The 19,178-nt window shown below is 43.8% G+C and overlaps 27 non-coding genes across 27 annotated transcripts; all 27 read right to left on the bottom strand.

Annotated features, from left to right (window-relative positions):
• Window positions 1-125: 125 nt before the first annotated feature.
• Window positions 126-199, bottom strand: TRNAI-AAU (transfer RNA isoleucine (anticodon AAU)). Its single transcript has one exon. It is a non-coding gene; the product is annotated as a tRNA-Ile (tRNA).
• Window positions 200-461: 262 nt separating this feature from the next.
• On the bottom strand, window positions 462-533 carry TRNAD-GUC (transfer RNA aspartic acid (anticodon GUC)). The gene has a single exon. It is a non-coding gene; the product is annotated as a tRNA-Asp (tRNA).
• Window positions 534-1,133: 600 nt separating this feature from the next.
• On the bottom strand, window positions 1,134-1,207 carry TRNAI-AAU (transfer RNA isoleucine (anticodon AAU)). The gene has a single exon. It is a non-coding gene; the product is annotated as a tRNA-Ile (tRNA).
• Window positions 1,208-2,148: 941 nt separating this feature from the next.
• On the bottom strand, window positions 2,149-2,222 carry TRNAI-AAU (transfer RNA isoleucine (anticodon AAU)). Its single transcript has one exon. It is a non-coding gene; the product is annotated as a tRNA-Ile (tRNA).
• Window positions 2,223-3,163: 941 nt separating this feature from the next.
• TRNAI-AAU (transfer RNA isoleucine (anticodon AAU)) lies at window positions 3,164-3,237 on the bottom strand. Its single transcript has one exon. It is a non-coding gene; the product is annotated as a tRNA-Ile (tRNA).
• Window positions 3,238-3,499: 262 nt separating this feature from the next.
• On the bottom strand, window positions 3,500-3,571 carry TRNAD-GUC (transfer RNA aspartic acid (anticodon GUC)). The gene has a single exon. It is a non-coding gene; the product is annotated as a tRNA-Asp (tRNA).
• A 600-nt stretch (window positions 3,572-4,171) lies between these two features.
• TRNAI-AAU (transfer RNA isoleucine (anticodon AAU)) lies at window positions 4,172-4,245 on the bottom strand. The gene has a single exon. It is a non-coding gene; the product is annotated as a tRNA-Ile (tRNA).
• A 941-nt stretch (window positions 4,246-5,186) lies between these two features.
• On the bottom strand, window positions 5,187-5,260 carry TRNAI-AAU (transfer RNA isoleucine (anticodon AAU)). The gene has a single exon. It is a non-coding gene; the product is annotated as a tRNA-Ile (tRNA).
• A 262-nt stretch (window positions 5,261-5,522) lies between these two features.
• On the bottom strand, window positions 5,523-5,594 carry TRNAD-GUC (transfer RNA aspartic acid (anticodon GUC)). The gene has a single exon. It is a non-coding gene; the product is annotated as a tRNA-Asp (tRNA).
• Window positions 5,595-6,194: 600 nt separating this feature from the next.
• On the bottom strand, window positions 6,195-6,268 carry TRNAI-AAU (transfer RNA isoleucine (anticodon AAU)). The gene has a single exon. It is a non-coding gene; the product is annotated as a tRNA-Ile (tRNA).
• A 941-nt stretch (window positions 6,269-7,209) lies between these two features.
• On the bottom strand, window positions 7,210-7,283 carry TRNAI-AAU (transfer RNA isoleucine (anticodon AAU)). Its single transcript has one exon. It is a non-coding gene; the product is annotated as a tRNA-Ile (tRNA).
• A 262-nt stretch (window positions 7,284-7,545) lies between these two features.
• Window positions 7,546-7,617, bottom strand: TRNAD-GUC (transfer RNA aspartic acid (anticodon GUC)). The gene has a single exon. It is a non-coding gene; the product is annotated as a tRNA-Asp (tRNA).
• A 600-nt stretch (window positions 7,618-8,217) lies between these two features.
• On the bottom strand, window positions 8,218-8,291 carry TRNAI-AAU (transfer RNA isoleucine (anticodon AAU)). The gene has a single exon. It is a non-coding gene; the product is annotated as a tRNA-Ile (tRNA).
• Window positions 8,292-9,232: 941 nt separating this feature from the next.
• On the bottom strand, window positions 9,233-9,306 carry TRNAI-AAU (transfer RNA isoleucine (anticodon AAU)). Its single transcript has one exon. It is a non-coding gene; the product is annotated as a tRNA-Ile (tRNA).
• A 262-nt stretch (window positions 9,307-9,568) lies between these two features.
• On the bottom strand, window positions 9,569-9,640 carry TRNAD-GUC (transfer RNA aspartic acid (anticodon GUC)). Its single transcript has one exon. It is a non-coding gene; the product is annotated as a tRNA-Asp (tRNA).
• A 600-nt stretch (window positions 9,641-10,240) lies between these two features.
• On the bottom strand, window positions 10,241-10,314 carry TRNAI-AAU (transfer RNA isoleucine (anticodon AAU)). Its single transcript has one exon. It is a non-coding gene; the product is annotated as a tRNA-Ile (tRNA).
• A 941-nt stretch (window positions 10,315-11,255) lies between these two features.
• TRNAI-AAU (transfer RNA isoleucine (anticodon AAU)) lies at window positions 11,256-11,329 on the bottom strand. The gene has a single exon. It is a non-coding gene; the product is annotated as a tRNA-Ile (tRNA).
• Window positions 11,330-12,263: 934 nt separating this feature from the next.
• On the bottom strand, window positions 12,264-12,337 carry TRNAI-AAU (transfer RNA isoleucine (anticodon AAU)). The gene has a single exon. It is a non-coding gene; the product is annotated as a tRNA-Ile (tRNA).
• Window positions 12,338-12,599: 262 nt separating this feature from the next.
• On the bottom strand, window positions 12,600-12,671 carry TRNAD-GUC (transfer RNA aspartic acid (anticodon GUC)). Its single transcript has one exon. It is a non-coding gene; the product is annotated as a tRNA-Asp (tRNA).
• Window positions 12,672-13,271: 600 nt separating this feature from the next.
• On the bottom strand, window positions 13,272-13,345 carry TRNAI-AAU (transfer RNA isoleucine (anticodon AAU)). The gene has a single exon. It is a non-coding gene; the product is annotated as a tRNA-Ile (tRNA).
• A 941-nt stretch (window positions 13,346-14,286) lies between these two features.
• TRNAI-AAU (transfer RNA isoleucine (anticodon AAU)) lies at window positions 14,287-14,360 on the bottom strand. The gene has a single exon. It is a non-coding gene; the product is annotated as a tRNA-Ile (tRNA).
• Window positions 14,361-14,622: 262 nt separating this feature from the next.
• On the bottom strand, window positions 14,623-14,694 carry TRNAD-GUC (transfer RNA aspartic acid (anticodon GUC)). Its single transcript has one exon. It is a non-coding gene; the product is annotated as a tRNA-Asp (tRNA).
• Window positions 14,695-15,294: 600 nt separating this feature from the next.
• Window positions 15,295-15,368, bottom strand: TRNAI-AAU (transfer RNA isoleucine (anticodon AAU)). The gene has a single exon. It is a non-coding gene; the product is annotated as a tRNA-Ile (tRNA).
• Window positions 15,369-16,309: 941 nt separating this feature from the next.
• Window positions 16,310-16,383, bottom strand: TRNAI-AAU (transfer RNA isoleucine (anticodon AAU)). Its single transcript has one exon. It is a non-coding gene; the product is annotated as a tRNA-Ile (tRNA).
• Window positions 16,384-17,317: 934 nt separating this feature from the next.
• On the bottom strand, window positions 17,318-17,391 carry TRNAI-AAU (transfer RNA isoleucine (anticodon AAU)). Its single transcript has one exon. It is a non-coding gene; the product is annotated as a tRNA-Ile (tRNA).
• Window positions 17,392-18,332: 941 nt separating this feature from the next.
• On the bottom strand, window positions 18,333-18,406 carry TRNAI-AAU (transfer RNA isoleucine (anticodon AAU)). The gene has a single exon. It is a non-coding gene; the product is annotated as a tRNA-Ile (tRNA).
• A 262-nt stretch (window positions 18,407-18,668) lies between these two features.
• On the bottom strand, window positions 18,669-18,740 carry TRNAD-GUC (transfer RNA aspartic acid (anticodon GUC)). The gene has a single exon. It is a non-coding gene; the product is annotated as a tRNA-Asp (tRNA).
• Window positions 18,741-19,178: the final 438 nt, after the last annotated feature.

The following is a 19,178-nucleotide window of genomic DNA, read 5'->3' as shown; positions in this document are numbered from 1 at the left end:
TCTTTATTAAACTAGTAAAATGAGAAAAGAAAATGATGCAACAAAGAAACTGCTAAGAAGCAAAAAGCTTCAGCGTTGATCTACCTGTGACCCAATGAGGGAAGGTGACTGGTAAGGGCTGTTTTTGGCCAGTACGGGGATCGGACCCGCGACCTTGGCGTTATTAGCACCACGCTCTAACCAACTGAGCTAACCGGCCATCTGTGTGGGGCTCACCCCTACAGGACAAACTGGAAATATGTGAGAGCGAGCGCAATCATTCTTTTTTGTGGGATGGATTTATCCCACATGTGGTGATTGTTGGTGGCAGATGCCCCTGAAGCGATTGACAATCAAACAATAAAATGAAACGACAGCTCCTGAATACGAATATATTGCCGGATTAATTACATTTTCAATGCAATTTGAAGTACTGCTTCAGATTCCAGAGCTCCAGAGTCCAGAGTCACAATGTAAAAGACCTCCCCGTCGGGGAATCGAACCCCAGTCTCCCGCGTGACAGGCGGGGATACTCACCACTATACTAACGAGGAATGGCTGTGCTGTGATCTCTGACGCAACACGACTAGAAAGTAAACACGAGGCATGTGAGTGATGATGTGAACAACTGTGGGCCCTGCTCACTTTTCATTTTTGTGCTTTCATTTGTGCAAAAAGCCATAACTTTTTAAATTTTTCTATAGATGTAGCCGCATGAGGGCTTGATTTCTACAGGACAAATTGCAGCTTTCAATGACACTAGCCATTTTACCATGTCATGTACTGTAAAATGGGAAAAATATTACAAATGGGCTGAGATTGTGAAGAAAACTGCAATTTGCACTCACTCGGCAGAGTATGAGAGAATTGGGCCAGGTTCAGTCATTCGTCCTTTTTGATAACACCTTTCGCTGCCCGCTTTGATGCCCGTTATTGTGCCACTAGTATATTTTTCTGTAGCAGCTTTCCAGTGTGTTCACCTCGGGGGACCTGACAGAATTGACATTTATTTTTGTGAATTTTTTTATCTCTTTATTAAACTAGTAAAATGAGAAAAGAAAATGATGCAACAAAGAAACTGCTAAGAAGCAAAAAGCTTCAGCGTTGATCTACCTGTGACCCAATGAGGGAAGGTGACTGGTAAGGGCTGTTTTTGGCCAGTACGGGGATCGGACCCGCGACCTTGGCGTTATTAGCACCACGCTCTAACCAACTGAGCTAACCGGCCATCTGTGTGGGGCTCACCCCTACAGGACAAACTGGAAATATGTGAGAGCGAGCGCAATCATTCTTTTTTGAGGGATGGATTTATCCCACATGTGGTGATTGTTGGTGGCAGATGCCCCTGAAGCGATTGACAATCAAACAATAAAATGAAACGACAGCTCCTGAATACGAATATATTGCCGGATTAATTACATTTTCAATGCAATTTGAAGTACTGCTTCAGATTCCAGAGCTCCAGAGTCCAGAGTCCAGAGTCACAATGTAAAAGACCTCCCCGTCGGGGAATCGAACCCCAGTCTCCCGCGTGACAGGTGGGGATACTCACCACTATACTAACGAGGAATGGCTGTGCTGTGATCTCTGACGCAACACGACTAGAAAGTAAACACGAGGCATGTGAGTGATGATGTGAACAACTGTGGGCCCTGCTCACTTTTCATTTTTGTGCTTTCATTTGTGCAAAAAGCCATAACTTTTTAAATTTTTCTATAGATGTAGCCGCATGAGGGCTTGATTTCTACAGGACAAATTGCAGCTTTCAATGACACTAGCCATTTTACCATGTCATGTACTGTAAAATGGGAAAAATATTACAAATGGGCTGAGATTGTGAAGAAAACTGCAATTTGCACTCACTCGGCAGAGTATGAGAGAATTGGGCCAGGTTCAGTCATTCGTCCTTTTTGATAACACCTTTCGCTGCCCGCTTTGATGCCCGTTATTGTGCCACTAGTATATTTTTCTGTAGCAGCTTTCCAGTGTGTTCACCTCGGGGGACCTGACAGAATTGACATTTATTTTTGTGAATTTTTTTATCTCTTTATTAAACTAGTAAAATGAGAAAAGAAAATGATGCAACAAAGAAACTGCTAAGAAGCAAAAAGCTTCAGCGTTGATCTACCTGTGACCCAATGAGGGAAGGTGACTGGTAAGGGCTGTTTTTGGCCAGTACGGGGATCGGACCCGCGACCTTGGCGTTATTAGCACCACGCTCTAACCAACTGAGCTAACCGGCCATCTGTGTGGGGCTCACCCCTACAGGACAAACTGGAAATATGTGAGAGCGAGCGCAATCATTCTTTTTTGAGGGATGGATTTATCCCACATGTGGTGATTGTTGGTGGCAGATGCCCCTGAAGCGATTGACAATCAAACAATAAAATGAAACGACAGCTCCTGAATACGAATATATTGCCGGATTAATTACATTTTCAATGCAATTTGAAGTACTGCTTCAGATTCCAGAGCTCCAGAGTCCAGAGTCCAGAGTCACAATGTAAAAGACCTCCCCGTCGGGGAATCGAACCCCAGTCTCCCGCGTGACAGGTGGGGATACTCACCACTATACTAACGAGGAATGGCTGTGCTGTGATCTCTGACGCAACACGACTAGAAAGTAAACACGAGGCATGTGAGTGATGATGTGAACAACTGTGGGCCCTGCTCACTTTTCATTTTTGTGCTTTCATTTGTGCAAAAAGCCATAACTTTTTAAATTTTTCTATAGATGTAGCCGCATGAGGGCTTGATTTCTACAGGACAAATTGCAGCTTTCAATGACACTAGCCATTTTACCATGTCATGTACTGTAAAATGGGAAAAATATTACAAATGGGCTGAGATTGTGAAGAAAACTGCAATTTGCACTCACTCGGCAGAGTATGAGAGAATTGGGCCAGGTTCAGTCATTCGTCCTTTTTGATAACACCTTTCGCTGCCCGCTTTGATGCCCGTTATTGTGCCACTAGTATATTTTTCTGTAGCAGCTTTCCAGTGTGTTCACCTCGGGGGACCTGACAGAATTGACATTTATTTTTGTGAATTTTTTTATCTCTTTATTAAACTAGTAAAATGAGAAAAGAAAATGATGCAACAAAGAAACTGCTAAGAAGCAAAAAGCTTCAGCGTTGATCTACCTGTGACCCAATGAGGGAAGGTGACTGGTAAGGGCTGTTTTTGGCCAGTACGGGGATCGGACCCGCGACCTTGGCGTTATTAGCACCACGCTCTAACCAACTGAGCTAACCGGCCATCTGTGTGGGGCTCACCCCTACAGGACAAACTGGAAATATGTGAGAGCGAGCGCAATCATTCTTTTTTGTGGGATGGATTTATCCCACATGTGGTGATTGTTGGTGGCAGATGCCCCTGAAGCGATTGACAATCAAACAATAAAATGAAACGACAGCTCCTGAATACGAATATATTGCCGGATTAATTACATTTTCAATGCAATTTGAAGTACTGCTTCAGATTCCAGAGCTCCAGAGTCCAGAGTCACAATGTAAAAGACCTCCCCGTCGGGGAATCGAACCCCAGTCTCCCGCGTGACAGGCGGGGATACTCACCACTATACTAACGAGGAATGGCTGTGCTGTGATCTCTGACGCAACACGACTAGAAAGTAAACACGAGGCATGTGAGTGATGATGTGAACAACTGTGGGCCCTGCTCACTTTTCATTTTTGTGCTTTCATTTGTGCAAAAAGCCATAACTTTTTAAATTTTTCTATAGATGTAGCCGCATGAGGGCTTGATTTCTACAGGACAAATTGCAGCTTTCAATGACACTAGCCATTTTACCATGTCATGTACTGTAAAATGGGAAAAATATTACAAATGGGCTGAGATTGTGAAGAAAACTGCAATTTGCACTCACTCGGCAGAGTATGAGAGAATTGGGCCAGGTTCAGTCATTCGTCCTTTTTGATAACACCTTTCGCTGCCCGCTTTGATGCCCGTTATTGTGCCACTAGTATATTTTTCTGTAGCAGCTTTCCAGTGTGTTCACCTCGGGGGACCTGACAGAATTGACATTTATTTTTGTGAATTTTTTTATCTCTTTATTAAACTAGTAAAATGAGAAAAGAAAATGATGCAACAAAGAAACTGCTAAGAAGCAAAAAGCTTCAGCGTTGATCTACCTGTGACCCAATGAGGGAAGGTGACTGGTAAGGGCTGTTTTTGGCCAGTACGGGGATCGGACCCGCGACCTTGGCGTTATTAGCACCACGCTCTAACCAACTGAGCTAACCGGCCATCTGTGTGGGGCTCACCCCTACAGGACAAACTGGAAATATGTGAGAGCGAGCGCAATCATTCTTTTTTGAGGGATGGATTTATCCCACATGTGGTGATTGTTGGTGGCAGATGCCCCTGAAGCGATTGACAATCAAACAATAAAATGAAACGACAGCTCCTGAATACGAATATATTGCCGGATTAATTACATTTTCAATGCAATTTGAAGTACTGCTTCAGATTCCAGAGCTCCAGAGTCCAGAGTCCAGAGTCACAATGTAAAAGACCTCCCCGTCGGGGAATCGAACCCCAGTCTCCCGCGTGACAGGTGGGGATACTCACCACTATACTAACGAGGAATGGCTGTGCTGTGATCTCTGACGCAACACGACTAGAAAGTAAACACGAGGCATGTGAGTGATGATGTGAACAACTGTGGGCCCTGCTCACTTTTCATTTTTGTGCTTTCATTTGTGCAAAAAGCCATAACTTTTTAAATTTTTCTATAGATGTAGCCGCATGAGGGCTTGATTTCTACAGGACAAATTGCAGCTTTCAATGACACTAGCCATTTTACCATGTCATGTACTGTAAAATGGGAAAAATATTACAAATGGGCTGAGATTGTGAAGAAAACTGCAATTTGCACTCACTCGGCAGAGTATGAGAGAATTGGGCCAGGTTCAGTCATTCGTCCTTTTTGATAACACCTTTCGCTGCCCGCTTTGATGCCCGTTATTGTGCCACTAGTATATTTTTCTGTAGCAGCTTTCCAGTGTGTTCACCTCGGGGGACCTGACAGAATTGACATTTATTTTTGTGAATTTTTTTATCTCTTTATTAAACTAGTAAAATGAGAAAAGAAAATGATGCAACAAAGAAACTGCTAAGAAGCAAAAAGCTTCAGCGTTGATCTACCTGTGACCCAATGAGGGAAGGTGACTGGTAAGGGCTGTTTTTGGCCAGTACGGGGATCGGACCCGCGACCTTGGCGTTATTAGCACCACGCTCTAACCAACTGAGCTAACCGGCCATCTGTGTGGGGCTCACCCCTACAGGACAAACTGGAAATATGTGAGAGCGAGCGCAATCATTCTTTTTTGTGGGATGGATTTATCCCACATGTGGTGATTGTTGGTGGCAGATGCCCCTGAAGCGATTGACAATCAAACAATAAAATGAAACGACAGCTCCTGAATACGAATATATTGCCGGATTAATTACATTTTCAATGCAATTTGAAGTACTGCTTCAGATTCCAGAGCTCCAGAGTCCAGAGTCACAATGTAAAAGACCTCCCCGTCGGGGAATCGAACCCCAGTCTCCCGCGTGACAGGCGGGGATACTCACCACTATACTAACGAGGAATGGCTGTGCTGTGATCTCTGACGCAACACGACTAGAAAGTAAACACGAGGCATGTGAGTGATGATGTGAACAACTGTGGGCCCTGCTCACTTTTCATTTTTGTGCTTTCATTTGTGCAAAAAGCCATAACTTTTTAAATTTTTCTATAGATGTAGCCGCATGAGGGCTTGATTTCTACAGGACAAATTGCAGCTTTCAATGACACTAGCCATTTTACCATGTCATGTACTGTAAAATGGGAAAAATATTACAAATGGGCTGAGATTGTGAAGAAAACTGCAATTTGCACTCACTCGGCAGAGTATGAGAGAATTGGGCCAGGTTCAGTCATTCGTCCTTTTTGATAACACCTTTCGCTGCCCGCTTTGATGCCCGTTATTGTGCCACTAGTATATTTTTCTGTAGCAGCTTTCCAGTGTGTTCACCTCGGGGGACCTGACAGAATTGACATTTATTTTTGTGAATTTTTTTATCTCTTTATTAAACTAGTAAAATGAGAAAAGAAAATGATGCAACAAAGAAACTGCTAAGAAGCAAAAAGCTTCAGCGTTGATCTACCTGTGACCCAATGAGGGAAGGTGACTGGTAAGGGCTGTTTTTGGCCAGTACGGGGATCGGACCCGCGACCTTGGCGTTATTAGCACCACGCTCTAACCAACTGAGCTAACCGGCCATCTGTGTGGGGCTCACCCCTACAGGACAAACTGGAAATATGTGAGAGCGAGCGCAATCATTCTTTTTTGAGGGATGGATTTATCCCACATGTGGTGATTGTTGGTGGCAGATGCCCCTGAAGCGATTGACAATCAAACAATAAAATGAAACGACAGCTCCTGAATACGAATATATTGCCGGATTAATTACATTTTCAATGCAATTTGAAGTACTGCTTCAGATTCCAGAGCTCCAGAGTCCAGAGTCCAGAGTCACAATGTAAAAGACCTCCCCGTCGGGGAATCGAACCCCAGTCTCCCGCGTGACAGGTGGGGATACTCACCACTATACTAACGAGGAATGGCTGTGCTGTGATCTCTGACGCAACACGACTAGAAAGTAAACACGAGGCATGTGAGTGATGATGTGAACAACTGTGGGCCCTGCTCACTTTTCATTTTTGTGCTTTCATTTGTGCAAAAAGCCATAACTTTTTAAATTTTTCTATAGATGTAGCCGCATGAGGGCTTGATTTCTACAGGACAAATTGCAGCTTTCAATGACACTAGCCATTTTACCATGTCATGTACTGTAAAATGGGAAAAATATTACAAATGGGCTGAGATTGTGAAGAAAACTGCAATTTGCACTCACTCGGCAGAGTATGAGAGAATTGGGCCAGGTTCAGTCATTCGTCCTTTTTGATAACACCTTTCGCTGCCCGCTTTGATGCCCGTTATTGTGCCACTAGTATATTTTTCTGTAGCAGCTTTCCAGTGTGTTCACCTCGGGGGACCTGACAGAATTGACATTTATTTTTGTGAATTTTTTTATCTCTTTATTAAACTAGTAAAATGAGAAAAGAAAATGATGCAACAAAGAAACTGCTAAGAAGCAAAAAGCTTCAGCGTTGATCTACCTGTGACCCAATGAGGGAAGGTGACTGGTAAGGGCTGTTTTTGGCCAGTACGGGGATCGGACCCGCGACCTTGGCGTTATTAGCACCACGCTCTAACCAACTGAGCTAACCGGCCATCTGTGTGGGGCTCACCCCTACAGGACAAACTGGAAATATGTGAGAGCGAGCGCAATCATTCTTTTTTGTGGGATGGATTTATCCCACATGTGGTGATTGTTGGTGGCAGATGCCCCTGAAGCGATTGACAATCAAACAATAAAATGAAACGACAGCTCCTGAATACGAATATATTGCCGGATTAATTACATTTTCAATGCAATTTGAAGTACTGCTTCAGATTCCAGAGCTCCAGAGTCCAGAGTCACAATGTAAAAGACCTCCCCGTCGGGGAATCGAACCCCAGTCTCCCGCGTGACAGGCGGGGATACTCACCACTATACTAACGAGGAATGGCTGTGCTGTGATCTCTGACGCAACACGACTAGAAAGTAAACACGAGGCATGTGAGTGATGATGTGAACAACTGTGGGCCCTGCTCACTTTTCATTTTTGTGCTTTCATTTGTGCAAAAAGCCATAACTTTTTAAATTTTTCTATAGATGTAGCCGCATGAGGGCTTGATTTCTACAGGACAAATTGCAGCTTTCAATGACACTAGCCATTTTACCATGTCATGTACTGTAAAATGGGAAAAATATTACAAATGGGCTGAGATTGTGAAGAAAACTGCAATTTGCACTCACTCGGCAGAGTATGAGAGAATTGGGCCAGGTTCAGTCATTCGTCCTTTTTGATAACACCTTTCGCTGCCCGCTTTGATGCCCGTTATTGTGCCACTAGTATATTTTTCTGTAGCAGCTTTCCAGTGTGTTCACCTCGGGGGACCTGACAGAATTGACATTTATTTTTGTGAATTTTTTTATCTCTTTATTAAACTAGTAAAATGAGAAAAGAAAATGATGCAACAAAGAAACTGCTAAGAAGCAAAAAGCTTCAGCGTTGATCTACCTGTGACCCAATGAGGGAAGGTGACTGGTAAGGGCTGTTTTTGGCCAGTACGGGGATCGGACCCGCGACCTTGGCGTTATTAGCACCACGCTCTAACCAACTGAGCTAACCGGCCATCTGTGTGGGGCTCACCCCTACAGGACAAACTGGAAATATGTGAGAGCGAGCGCAATCATTCTTTTTTGAGGGATGGATTTATCCCACATGTGGTGATTGTTGGTGGCAGATGCCCCTGAAGCGATTGACAATCAAACAATAAAATGAAACGACAGCTCCTGAATACGAATATATTGCCGGATTAATTACATTTTCAATGCAATTTGAAGTACTGCTTCAGATTCCAGAGCTCCAGAGTCCAGAGTCCAGAGTCACAATGTAAAAGACCTCCCCGTCGGGGAATCGAACCCCAGTCTCCCGCGTGACAGGTGGGGATACTCACCACTATACTAACGAGGAATGGCTGTGCTGTGATCTCTGACGCAACACGACTAGAAAGTAAACACGAGGCATGTGAGTGATGATGTGAACAACTGTGGGCCCTGCTCACTTTTCATTTTTGTGCTTTCATTTGTGCAAAAAGCCATAACTTTTTAAATTTTTCTATAGATGTAGCCGCATGAGGGCTTGATTTCTACAGGACAAATTGCAGCTTTCAATGACACTAGCCATTTTACCATGTCATGTACTGTAAAATGGGAAAAATATTACAAATGGGCTGAGATTGTGAAGAAAACTGCAATTTGCACTCACTCGGCAGAGTATGAGAGAATTGGGCCAGGTTCAGTCATTCGTCCTTTTTGATAACACCTTTCGCTGCCCGCTTTGATGCCCGTTATTGTGCCACTAGTATATTTTTCTGTAGCAGCTTTCCAGTGTGTTCACCTCGGGGGACCTGACAGAATTGACATTTATTTTTGTGAATTTTTTTATCTCTTTATTAAACTAGTAAAATGAGAAAAGAAAATGATGCAACAAAGAAACTGCTAAGAAGCAAAAAGCTTCAGCGTTGATCTACCTGTGACCCAATGAGGGAAGGTGACTGGTAAGGGCTGTTTTTGGCCAGTACGGGGATCGGACCCGCGACCTTGGCGTTATTAGCACCACGCTCTAACCAACTGAGCTAACCGGCCATCTGTGTGGGGCTCACCCCTACAGGACAAACTGGAAATATGTGAGAGCGAGCGCAATCATTCTTTTTTGTGGGATGGATTTATCCCACATGTGGTGATTGTTGGTGGCAGATGCCCCTGAAGCGATTGACAATCAAACAATAAAATGAAACGACAGCTCCTGAATACGAATATATTGCCGGATTAATTACATTTTCAATGCAATTTGAAGTACTGCTTCAGATTCCAGAGCTCCAGAGTCCAGAGTCACAATGTAAAAGACCTCCCCGTCGGGGAATCGAACCCCAGTCTCCCGCGTGACAGGCGGGGATACTCACCACTATACTAACGAGGAATGGCTGTGCTGTGATCTCTGACGCAACACGACTAGAAAGTAAACACGAGGCATGTGAGTGATGATGTGAACAACTGTGGGCCCTGCTCACTTTTCATTTTTGTGCTTTCATTTGTGCAAAAAGCCATAACTTTTTAAATTTTTCTATAGATGTAGCCGCATGAGGGCTTGATTTCTACAGGACAAATTGCAGCTTTCAATGACACTAGCCATTTTACCATGTCATGTACTGTAAAATGGGAAAAATATTACAAATGGGCTGAGATTGTGAAGAAAACTGCAATTTGCACTCACTCGGCAGAGTATGAGAGAATTGGGCCAGGTTCAGTCATTCGTCCTTTTTGATAACACCTTTCGCTGCCCGCTTTGATGCCCGTTATTGTGCCACTAGTATATTTTTCTGTAGCAGCTTTCCAGTGTGTTCACCTCGGGGGACCTGACAGAATTGACATTTATTTTTGTGAATTTTTTTATCTCTTTATTAAACTAGTAAAATGAGAAAAGAAAATGATGCAACAAAGAAACTGCTAAGAAGCAAAAAGCTTCAGCGTTGATCTACCTGTGACCCAATGAGGGAAGGTGACTGGTAAGGGCTGTTTTTGGCCAGTACGGGGATCGGACCCGCGACCTTGGCGTTATTAGCACCACGCTCTAACCAACTGAGCTAACCGGCCATCTGTGTGGGGCTCACCCCTACAGGACAAACTGGAAATATGTGAGAGCGAGCGCAATCATTCTTTTTTGAGGGATGGATTTATCCCACATGTGGTGATTGTTGGTGGCAGATGCCCCTGAAGCGATTGACAATCAAACAATAAAATGAAACGACAGCTCCTGAATACGAATATATTGCCGGATTAATTACATTTTCAATGCAATTTGAAGTACTGCTTCAGATTCCAGAGCTCCAGAGTCCAGAGTCCAGAGTCACAATGTAAAAGACCTCCCCGTCGGGGAATCGAACCCCAGTCTCCCGCGTGACAGGTGGGGATACTCACCACTATACTAACGAGGAATGGCTGTGCTGTGATCTCTGACGCAACACGACTAGAAAGTAAACACGAGGCATGTGAGTGATGATGTGAACAACTGTGGGCCCTGCTCACTTTTCATTTTTGTGCTTTCATTTGTGCAAAAAGCCATAACTTTTTAAATTTTTCTATAGATGTAGCCGCATGAGGGCTTGATTTCTACAGGACAAATTGCAGCTTTCAATGACACTAGCCATTTTACCATGTCATGTACTGTAAAATGGGAAAAATATTACAAATGGGCTGAGATTGTGAAGAAAACTGCAATTTGCACTCACTCGGCAGAGTATGAGAGAATTGGGCCAGGTTCAGTCATTCGTCCTTTTTGATAACACCTTTCGCTGCCCGCTTTGATGCCCGTTATTGTGCCACTAGTATATTTTTCTGTAGCAGCTTTCCAGTGTGTTCACCTCGGGGGACCTGACAGAATTGACATTTATTTTTGTGAATTTTTTTATCTCTTTATTAAACTAGTAAAATGAGAAAAGAAAATGATGCAACAAAGAAACTGCTAAGAAGCAAAAAGCTTCAGCGTTGATCTACCTGTGACCCAATGAGGGAAGGTGACTGGTAAGGGCTGTTTTTGGCCAGTACGGGGATCGGACCCGCGACCTTGGCGTTATTAGCACCACGCTCTAACCAACTGAGCTAACCGGCCATCTGTGTGGGGCTCACCCCTACAGGACAAACTGGAAATATGTGAGAGCGAGCGCAATCATTCTTTTTTGTGGGATGGATTTATCCCACATGTGGTGATTGTTGGTGGCAGATGCCCCTGAAGCGATTGACAATCAAACAATAAAATGAAACGACAGCTCCTGAATACGAATATATTGCCGGATTAATTACATTTTCAATGCAATTTGAAGTACTGCTTCAGATTCCAGAGCTCCAGAGTCCAGAGTCACAATGTAAAAGACCTCCCCGTCGGGGAATCGAACCCCAGTCTCCCGCGTGACAGGTGGGGATACTCACCACTATACTAACGAGGAATGGCTGTGCTGTGATCTCTGACGCAACACGACTAGAAAGTAAACACGAGGCATGTGAGTGATGATGTGAACAACTGTGGGCCCTGCTCACTTTTCATTTTTGTGCTTTCATTTGTGCAAAAAGCCATAACTTTTTAAATTTTTCTATAGATGTAGCCGCATGAGGGCTTGATTTCTACAGGACAAATTGCAGCTTTCAATGACACTAGCCATTTTACCATGTCATGTACTGTAAAATGGGAAAAATATTACAAATGGGCTGAGATTGTGAAGAAAACTGCAATTTGCACTCACTCGGCAGAGTATGAGAGAATTGGGCCAGGTTCAGTCATTCGTCCTTTTTGATAACACCTTTCGCTGCCCGCTTTGATGCCCGTTATTGTGCCACTAGTATATTTTTCTGTAGCAGCTTTCCAGTGTGTTCACCTCGGGGGACCTGACAGAATTGACATTTATTTTTGTGAATTTTTTTATCTCTTTATTAAACTAGTAAAATGAGAAAAGAAAATGATGCAACAAAGAAACTGCTAAGAAGCAAAAAGCTTCAGCGTTGATCTACCTGTGACCCAATGAGGGAAGGTGACTGGTAAGGGCTGTTTTTGGCCAGTACGGGGATCGGACCCGCGACCTTGGCGTTATTAGCACCACGCTCTAACCAACTGAGCTAACCGGCCATCTGTGTGGGGCTCACCCCTACAGGACAAACTGGAAATATGTGAGAGCGAGCGCAATCATTCTTTTTTGTGGGATGGATTTATCCCACATGTGGTGATTGTTGGTGGCAGATGCCCCTGAAGCGATTGACAATCAAACAATAAAATGAAACGACAGCTCCTGAATACGAATATATTGCCGGATTAATTACATTTTCAATGCAATTTGAAGTACTGCTTCAGATTCCAGAGCTCCAGAGTCCAGAGTCACAATGTAAAAGACCTCCCCGTCGGGGAATCGAACCCCAGTCTCCCGCGTGACAGGCGGGGATACTCACCACTATACTAACGAGGAATGGCTGTGCTGTGATCTCTGACGCAACACGACTAGAAAGTAAACACGAGGCATGTGAGTGATGATGTGAACAACTGTGGGCCCTGCTCACTTTTCATTTTTGTGCTTTCATTTGTGCAAAAAGCCATAACTTTTTAAATTTTTCTATAGATGTAGCCGCATGAGGGCTTGATTTCTACAGGACAAATTGCAGCTTTCAATGACACTAGCCATTTTACCATGTCATGTACTGTAAAATGGGAAAAATATTACAAATGGGCTGAGATTGTGAAGAAAACTGCAATTTGCACTCACTCGGCAGAGTATGAGAGAATTGGGCCAGGTTCAGTCATTCGTCCTTTTTGATAACACCTTTCGCTGCCCGCTTTGATGCCCGTTATTGTGCCACTAGTATATTTTTCTGTAGCAGCTTTCCAGTGTGTTCACCTCGGGGGACCTGACAGAATTGACATTTATTTTTGTGAATTTTTTTATCTCTTTATTAAACTAGTAAAATGAGAAAAGAAAATGATGCAACAAAGAAACTGCTAAGAAGCAAAAAGCTTCAGCGTTGATCTACCTGTGACCCAATGAGGGAAGGTGACTGGTAAGGGCTGTTTTTGGCCAGTACGGGGATCGGACCCGCGACCTTGGCGTTATTAGCACCACGCTCTAACCAACTGAGCTAACCGGCCATCTGTGTGGGGCTCACCCCTACAGGACAAACTGGAAATATGTGAGAGCGAGCGCAATCATTCTTTTTTGAGGGATGGATTTATCCCACATGTGGTGATTGTTGGTGGCAGATGCCCCTGAAGCGATTGACAATCAAACAATAAAATGAAACGACAGCTCCTGAATACGAATATATTGCCGGATTAATTACATTTTCAATGCAATTTGAAGTACTGCTTCAGATTCCAGAGCTCCAGAGTCCAGAGTCCAGAGTCACAATGTAAAAGACCTCCCCGTCGGGGAATCGAACCCCAGTCTCCCGCGTGACAGGTGGGGATACTCACCACTATACTAACGAGGAATGGCTGTGCTGTGATCTCTGACGCAACACGACTAGAAAGTAAACACGAGGCATGTGAGTGATGATGTGAACAACTGTGGGCCCTGCTCACTTTTCATTTTTGTGCTTTCATTTGTGCAAAAAGCCATAACTTTTTAAATTTTTCTATAGATGTAGCCGCATGAGGGCTTGATTTCTACAGGACAAATTGCAGCTTTCAATGACACTAGCCATTTTACCATGTCATGTACTGTAAAATGGGAAAAATATTACAAATGGGCTGAGATTGTGAAGAAAACTGCAATTTGCACTCACTCGGCAGAGTATGAGAGAATTGGGCCAGGTTCAGTCATTCGTCCTTTTTGATAACACCTTTCGCTGCCCGCTTTGATGCCCGTTATTGTGCCACTAGTATATTTTTCTGTAGCAGCTTTCCAGTGTGTTCACCTCGGGGGACCTGACAGAATTGACATTTATTTTTGTGAATTTTTTTATCTCTTTATTAAACTAGTAAAATGAGAAAAGAAAATGATGCAACAAAGAAACTGCTAAGAAGCAAAAAGCTTCAGCGTTGATCTACCTGTGACCCAATGAGGGAAGGTGACTGGTAAGGGCTGTTTTTGGCCAGTACGGGGATCGGACCCGCGACCTTGGCGTTATTAGCACCACGCTCTAACCAACTGAGCTAACCGGCCATCTGTGTGGGGCTCACCCCTACAGGACAAACTGGAAATATGTGAGAGCGAGCGCAATCATTCTTTTTTGTGGGATGGATTTATCCCACATGTGGTGATTGTTGGTGGCAGATGCCCCTGAAGCGATTGACAATCAAACAATAAAATGAAACGACAGCTCCTGAATACGAATATATTGCCGGATTAATTACATTTTCAATGCAATTTGAAGTACTGCTTCAGATTCCAGAGCTCCAGAGTCCAGAGTCACAATGTAAAAGACCTCCCCGTCGGGGAATCGAACCCCAGTCTCCCGCGTGACAGGCGGGGATACTCACCACTATACTAACGAGGAATGGCTGTGCTGTGATCTCTGACGCAACACGACTAGAAAGTAAACACGAGGCATGTGAGTGATGATGTGAACAACTGTGGGCCCTGCTCACTTTTCATTTTTGTGCTTTCATTTGTGCAAAAAGCCATAACTTTTTAAATTTTTCTATAGATGTAGCCGCATGAGGGCTTGATTTCTACAGGACAAATTGCAGCTTTCAATGACACTAGCCATTTTACCATGTCATGTACTGTAAAATGGGAAAAATATTACAAATGGGCTGAGATTGTGAAGAAAACTGCAATTTGCACTCACTCGGCAGAGTATGAGAGAATTGGGCCAGGTTCAGTCATTCGTCCTTTTTGATAACACCTTTCGCTGCCCGCTTTGATGCCCGTTATTGTGCCACTAGTATATTTTTCTGTAGCAGCTTTCCAGTGTGTTCACCTCGGGGGACCTGACAGAATTGACATTTATTTTTGTGAATTTTTTTATCTCTTTATTAAACTAGTAAAATGAGAAAAGAAAATGATGCAACAAAGAAACTGCTAAGAAGCAAAAAGCTTCAGCGTTGATCTACCTGTGACCCAATGAGGGAAGGTGACTGGTAAGGGCTGTTTTTGGCCAGTACGGGGATCGGACCCGCGACCTTGGCGTTATTAGCACCACGCTCTAACCAACTGAGCTAACCGGCCATCTGTGTGGGGCTCACCCCTACAGGACAAACTGGAAATATGTGAGAGCGAGCGCAATCATTCTTTTTTGAGGGATGGATTTATCCCACATGTGGTGATTGTTGGTGGCAGATGCCCCTGAAGCGATTGACAATCAAACAATAAAATGAAACGACAGCTCCTGAATACGAATATATTGCCGGATTAATTACATTTTCAATGCAATTTGAAGTACTGCTTCAGATTCCAGAGCTCCAGAGTCCAGAGTCCAGAGTCACAATGTAAAAGACCTCCCCGTCGGGGAATCGAACCCCAGTCTCCCGCGTGACAGGTGGGGATACTCACCACTATACTAACGAGGAATGGCTGTGCTGTGATCTCTGACGCAACACGACTAGAAAGTAAACACGAGGCATGTGAGTGATGATGTGAACAACTGTGGGCCCTGCTCACTTTTCATTTTTGTGCTTTCATTTGTGCAAAAAGCCATAACTTTTTAAATTTTTCTATAGATGTAGCCGCATGAGGGCTTGATTTCTACAGGACAAATTGCAGCTTTCAATGACACTAGCCATTTTACCATGTCATGTACTGTAAAATGGGAAAAATATTACAAATGGGCTGAGATTGTGAAGAAAACTGCAATTTGCACTCACTCGGCAGAGTATGAGAGAATTGGGCCAGGTTCAGTCATTCGTCCTTTTTGATAACACCTTTCGCTGCCCGCTTTGATGCCCGTTATTGTGCCACTAGTATATTTTTCTGTAGCAGCTTTCCAGTGTGTTCACCTCGGGGGACCTGACAGAATTGACATTTATTTTTGTGAATTTTTTTATCTCTTTATTAAACTAGTAAAATGAGAAAAGAAAATGATGCAACAAAGAAACTGCTAAGAAGCAAAAAGCTTCAGCGTTGATCTACCTGTGACCCAATGAGGGAAGGTGACTGGTAAGGGCTGTTTTTGGCCAGTACGGGGATCGGACCCGCGACCTTGGCGTTATTAGCACCACGCTCTAACCAACTGAGCTAACCGGCCATCTGTGTGGGGCTCACCCCTACAGGACAAACTGGAAATATGTGAGAGCGAGCGCAATCATTCTTTTTTGTGGGATGGATTTATCCCACATGTGGTGATTGTTGGTGGCAGATGCCCCTGAAGCGATTGACAATCAAACAATAAAATGAAACGACAGCTCCTGAATACGAATATATTGCCGGATTAATTACATTTTCAATGCAATTTGAAGTACTGCTTCAGATTCCAGAGCTCCAGAGTCCAGAGTCACAATGTAAAAGACCTCCCCGTCGGGGAATCGAACCCCAGTCTCCCGCGTGACAGGTGGGGATAATCACCACTATACTAACGAGGAATGGCTGTGCTGTGATCTCTGACGCAACACGACTAGAAAGTAAACACGAGGCATGTGAGTGATGATGTGAACAACTGTGGGCCCTGCTCACTTTTCATTTTTGTGCTTTCATTTGTGCAAAAAGCCATAACTTTTTAAATTTTTCTATAGATGTAGCCGCATGAGGGCTTGATTTCTACAGGACAAATTGCAGCTTTCAATGACACTAGCCATTTTACCATGTCATGTACTGTAAAATGGGAAAAATATTACAAATGGGCTGAGATTGTGAAGAAAACTGCAATTTGCACTCACTCGGCAGAGTATGAGAGAATTGGGCCAGGTTCAGTCATTCGTCCTTTTTGATAACACCTTTCGCTGCCCGCTTTGATGCCCGTTATTGTGCCACTAGTATATTTTTCTGTAGCAGCTTTCCAGTGTGTTCACCTCGGGGGACCTGACAGAATTGACATTTATTTTTGTGAATTTTTTTATCTCTTTATTAAACTAGTAAAATGAGAAAAGAAAATGATGCAACAAAGAAACTGCTAAGAAGCAAAATGCTTCAGCGTTGATCTACCTGTGACCCAATGAGGGAAGGTGACTGGTAAGGGCTGTTTTTGGCCAGTACGGGGATCGGACCCGCGACCTTGGCGTTATTAGCACCACGCTCTAACCAACTGAGCTAACCGGCCATCTGTGTGGGGCTCACCCCTACAGGACAAACTGGAAATATGTGAGAGCGAGCGCAATCATTCTTTTTTGAGGGATGGATTTATCCCACATGTGGTGATTGTTGGTGGCAGATGCCCCTGAAGCGATTGACAATCAAACAATAAAATGAAACGACAGCTCCTGAATACGAATATATTGCCGGATTAATTACATTTTCAATGCAATTTGAAGTACTGCTTCAGATTCCAGAGCTCCAGAGTCCAGAGTCCAGAGTCACAATGTAAAAGACCTCCCCGTCGGGGAATCGAACCCCAGTCTCCCGCGTGACAGGTGGGGATACTCACCACTATACTAACGAGGAATGGCTGTGCTGTGATCTCTGACGCAACACGACTAGAAAGTAAACACGAGGCATGTGAGTGATGATGTGAACAACTGTGGGCCCTGCTCACTTTTCATTTTTGTGCTTTCATTTGTGCAAAAAGCCATAACTTTTTAAATTTTTCTATAGATGTAGCCGCATGAGGGCTTGATTTCTACAGGACAAATTGCAGCTTTCAATGACACTAGCCATTTTACCATGTCATGTACTGTAAAATGGGAAAAATATTACAAATGGGCTGAGATTGTGAAGAAAACTGCAATTTGCACTCACTCGGCAGAGTATGAGAGAATTGGGCCAGGTTCAGTCATTCGTCCTTTTTGATAACACCTTTCGCTGCCCGCTTTGATGCCCGTTATTGTGCCACTAGTATATTTTTCTGTAGCAGCTTTCCAGTGTGTTCACCTCGGGGGACCTGACAGAATTGACATTTATTTTTGTGAATTTTTTTATCTCTTTATTAAACTAGTAAAATGAGAAAAGAAAATGATGCAACAAAGAAACTGCTAAGAAGCAAAAAGCTTCAGCGTTGATCTACCTGTGACCCAATGAGGGAAGGTGACTGGTAAGGGCTGTTTTTGGCCAGTACGGGGATCGGACCCGCGACCTTGGCGTTATTAGCACCACGCTCTAACCAACTGAGCTAACCGGCCATCTGTGTGGGGCTCACCCCTACAGGACAAACTGGAAATATGTGAGAGCGAGCGCAATCATTCTTTTTTGTGGGATGGATTTATCCCACATGTGGTGATTGTTGGTGGCAGATGCCCCTGAAGCGATTGACAATCAAACAATAAAATGAAACGACAGCTCCTGAATACGAATATATTGCCGGATTAATTACATTTTCAATGCAATTTGAAGTACTGCTTCAGATTCCAGAGCTCCAGAGTCCAGAGTCACAATGTAAAAGACCTCCCCGTCGGGGAATCGAACCCCAGTCTCCCGCGTGACAGGCGGGGATACTCACCACTATACTAACGAGGAATGGCTGTGCTGTGATCTCTGACGCAACACGACTAGAAAGTAAACACGAGGCATGTGAGTGATGATGTGAACAACTGTGGGCCCTGCTCACTTTTCATTTTTGTGCTTTCATTTGTGCAAAAAGCCATAACTTTTTAAATTTTTCTATAGATGTAGCCGCATGAGGGCTTGATTTCTACAGGACAAATTGCAGCTTTCAATGACACTAGCCATTTTACCATGTCATGTACTGTAAAATGGGAAAAATATTACAAATGGGCTGAGATTGTGAAGAAAACTGCAATTTGCACTCACTCGGCAGAGTATGAGAGAATTGGGCCAGGTTCAGTCATTCGTCCTTTTTGATAACACCTTTCGCTGCCCGCTTTGATGCCCGTTATTGTGCCACTAGTATATTTTTCTGTAGCAGCTTTCCAGTGTGTTCACCTCGGGGGACCT

This window comes from Phyllobates terribilis, unplaced genomic scaffold (assembly GCF_046119375.1).
Source record: "Phyllobates terribilis strain yellow unplaced genomic scaffold, ASM4611937v1 Scaffold_11__3_contigs__length_659146591, whole genome shotgun sequence".
NCBI classification, from domain to species: Eukaryota; Metazoa; Chordata; class Amphibia; order Anura; family Dendrobatidae; genus Phyllobates; species Phyllobates terribilis.
This window is presented reverse-complemented; position numbering and strand designations above follow the sequence as displayed.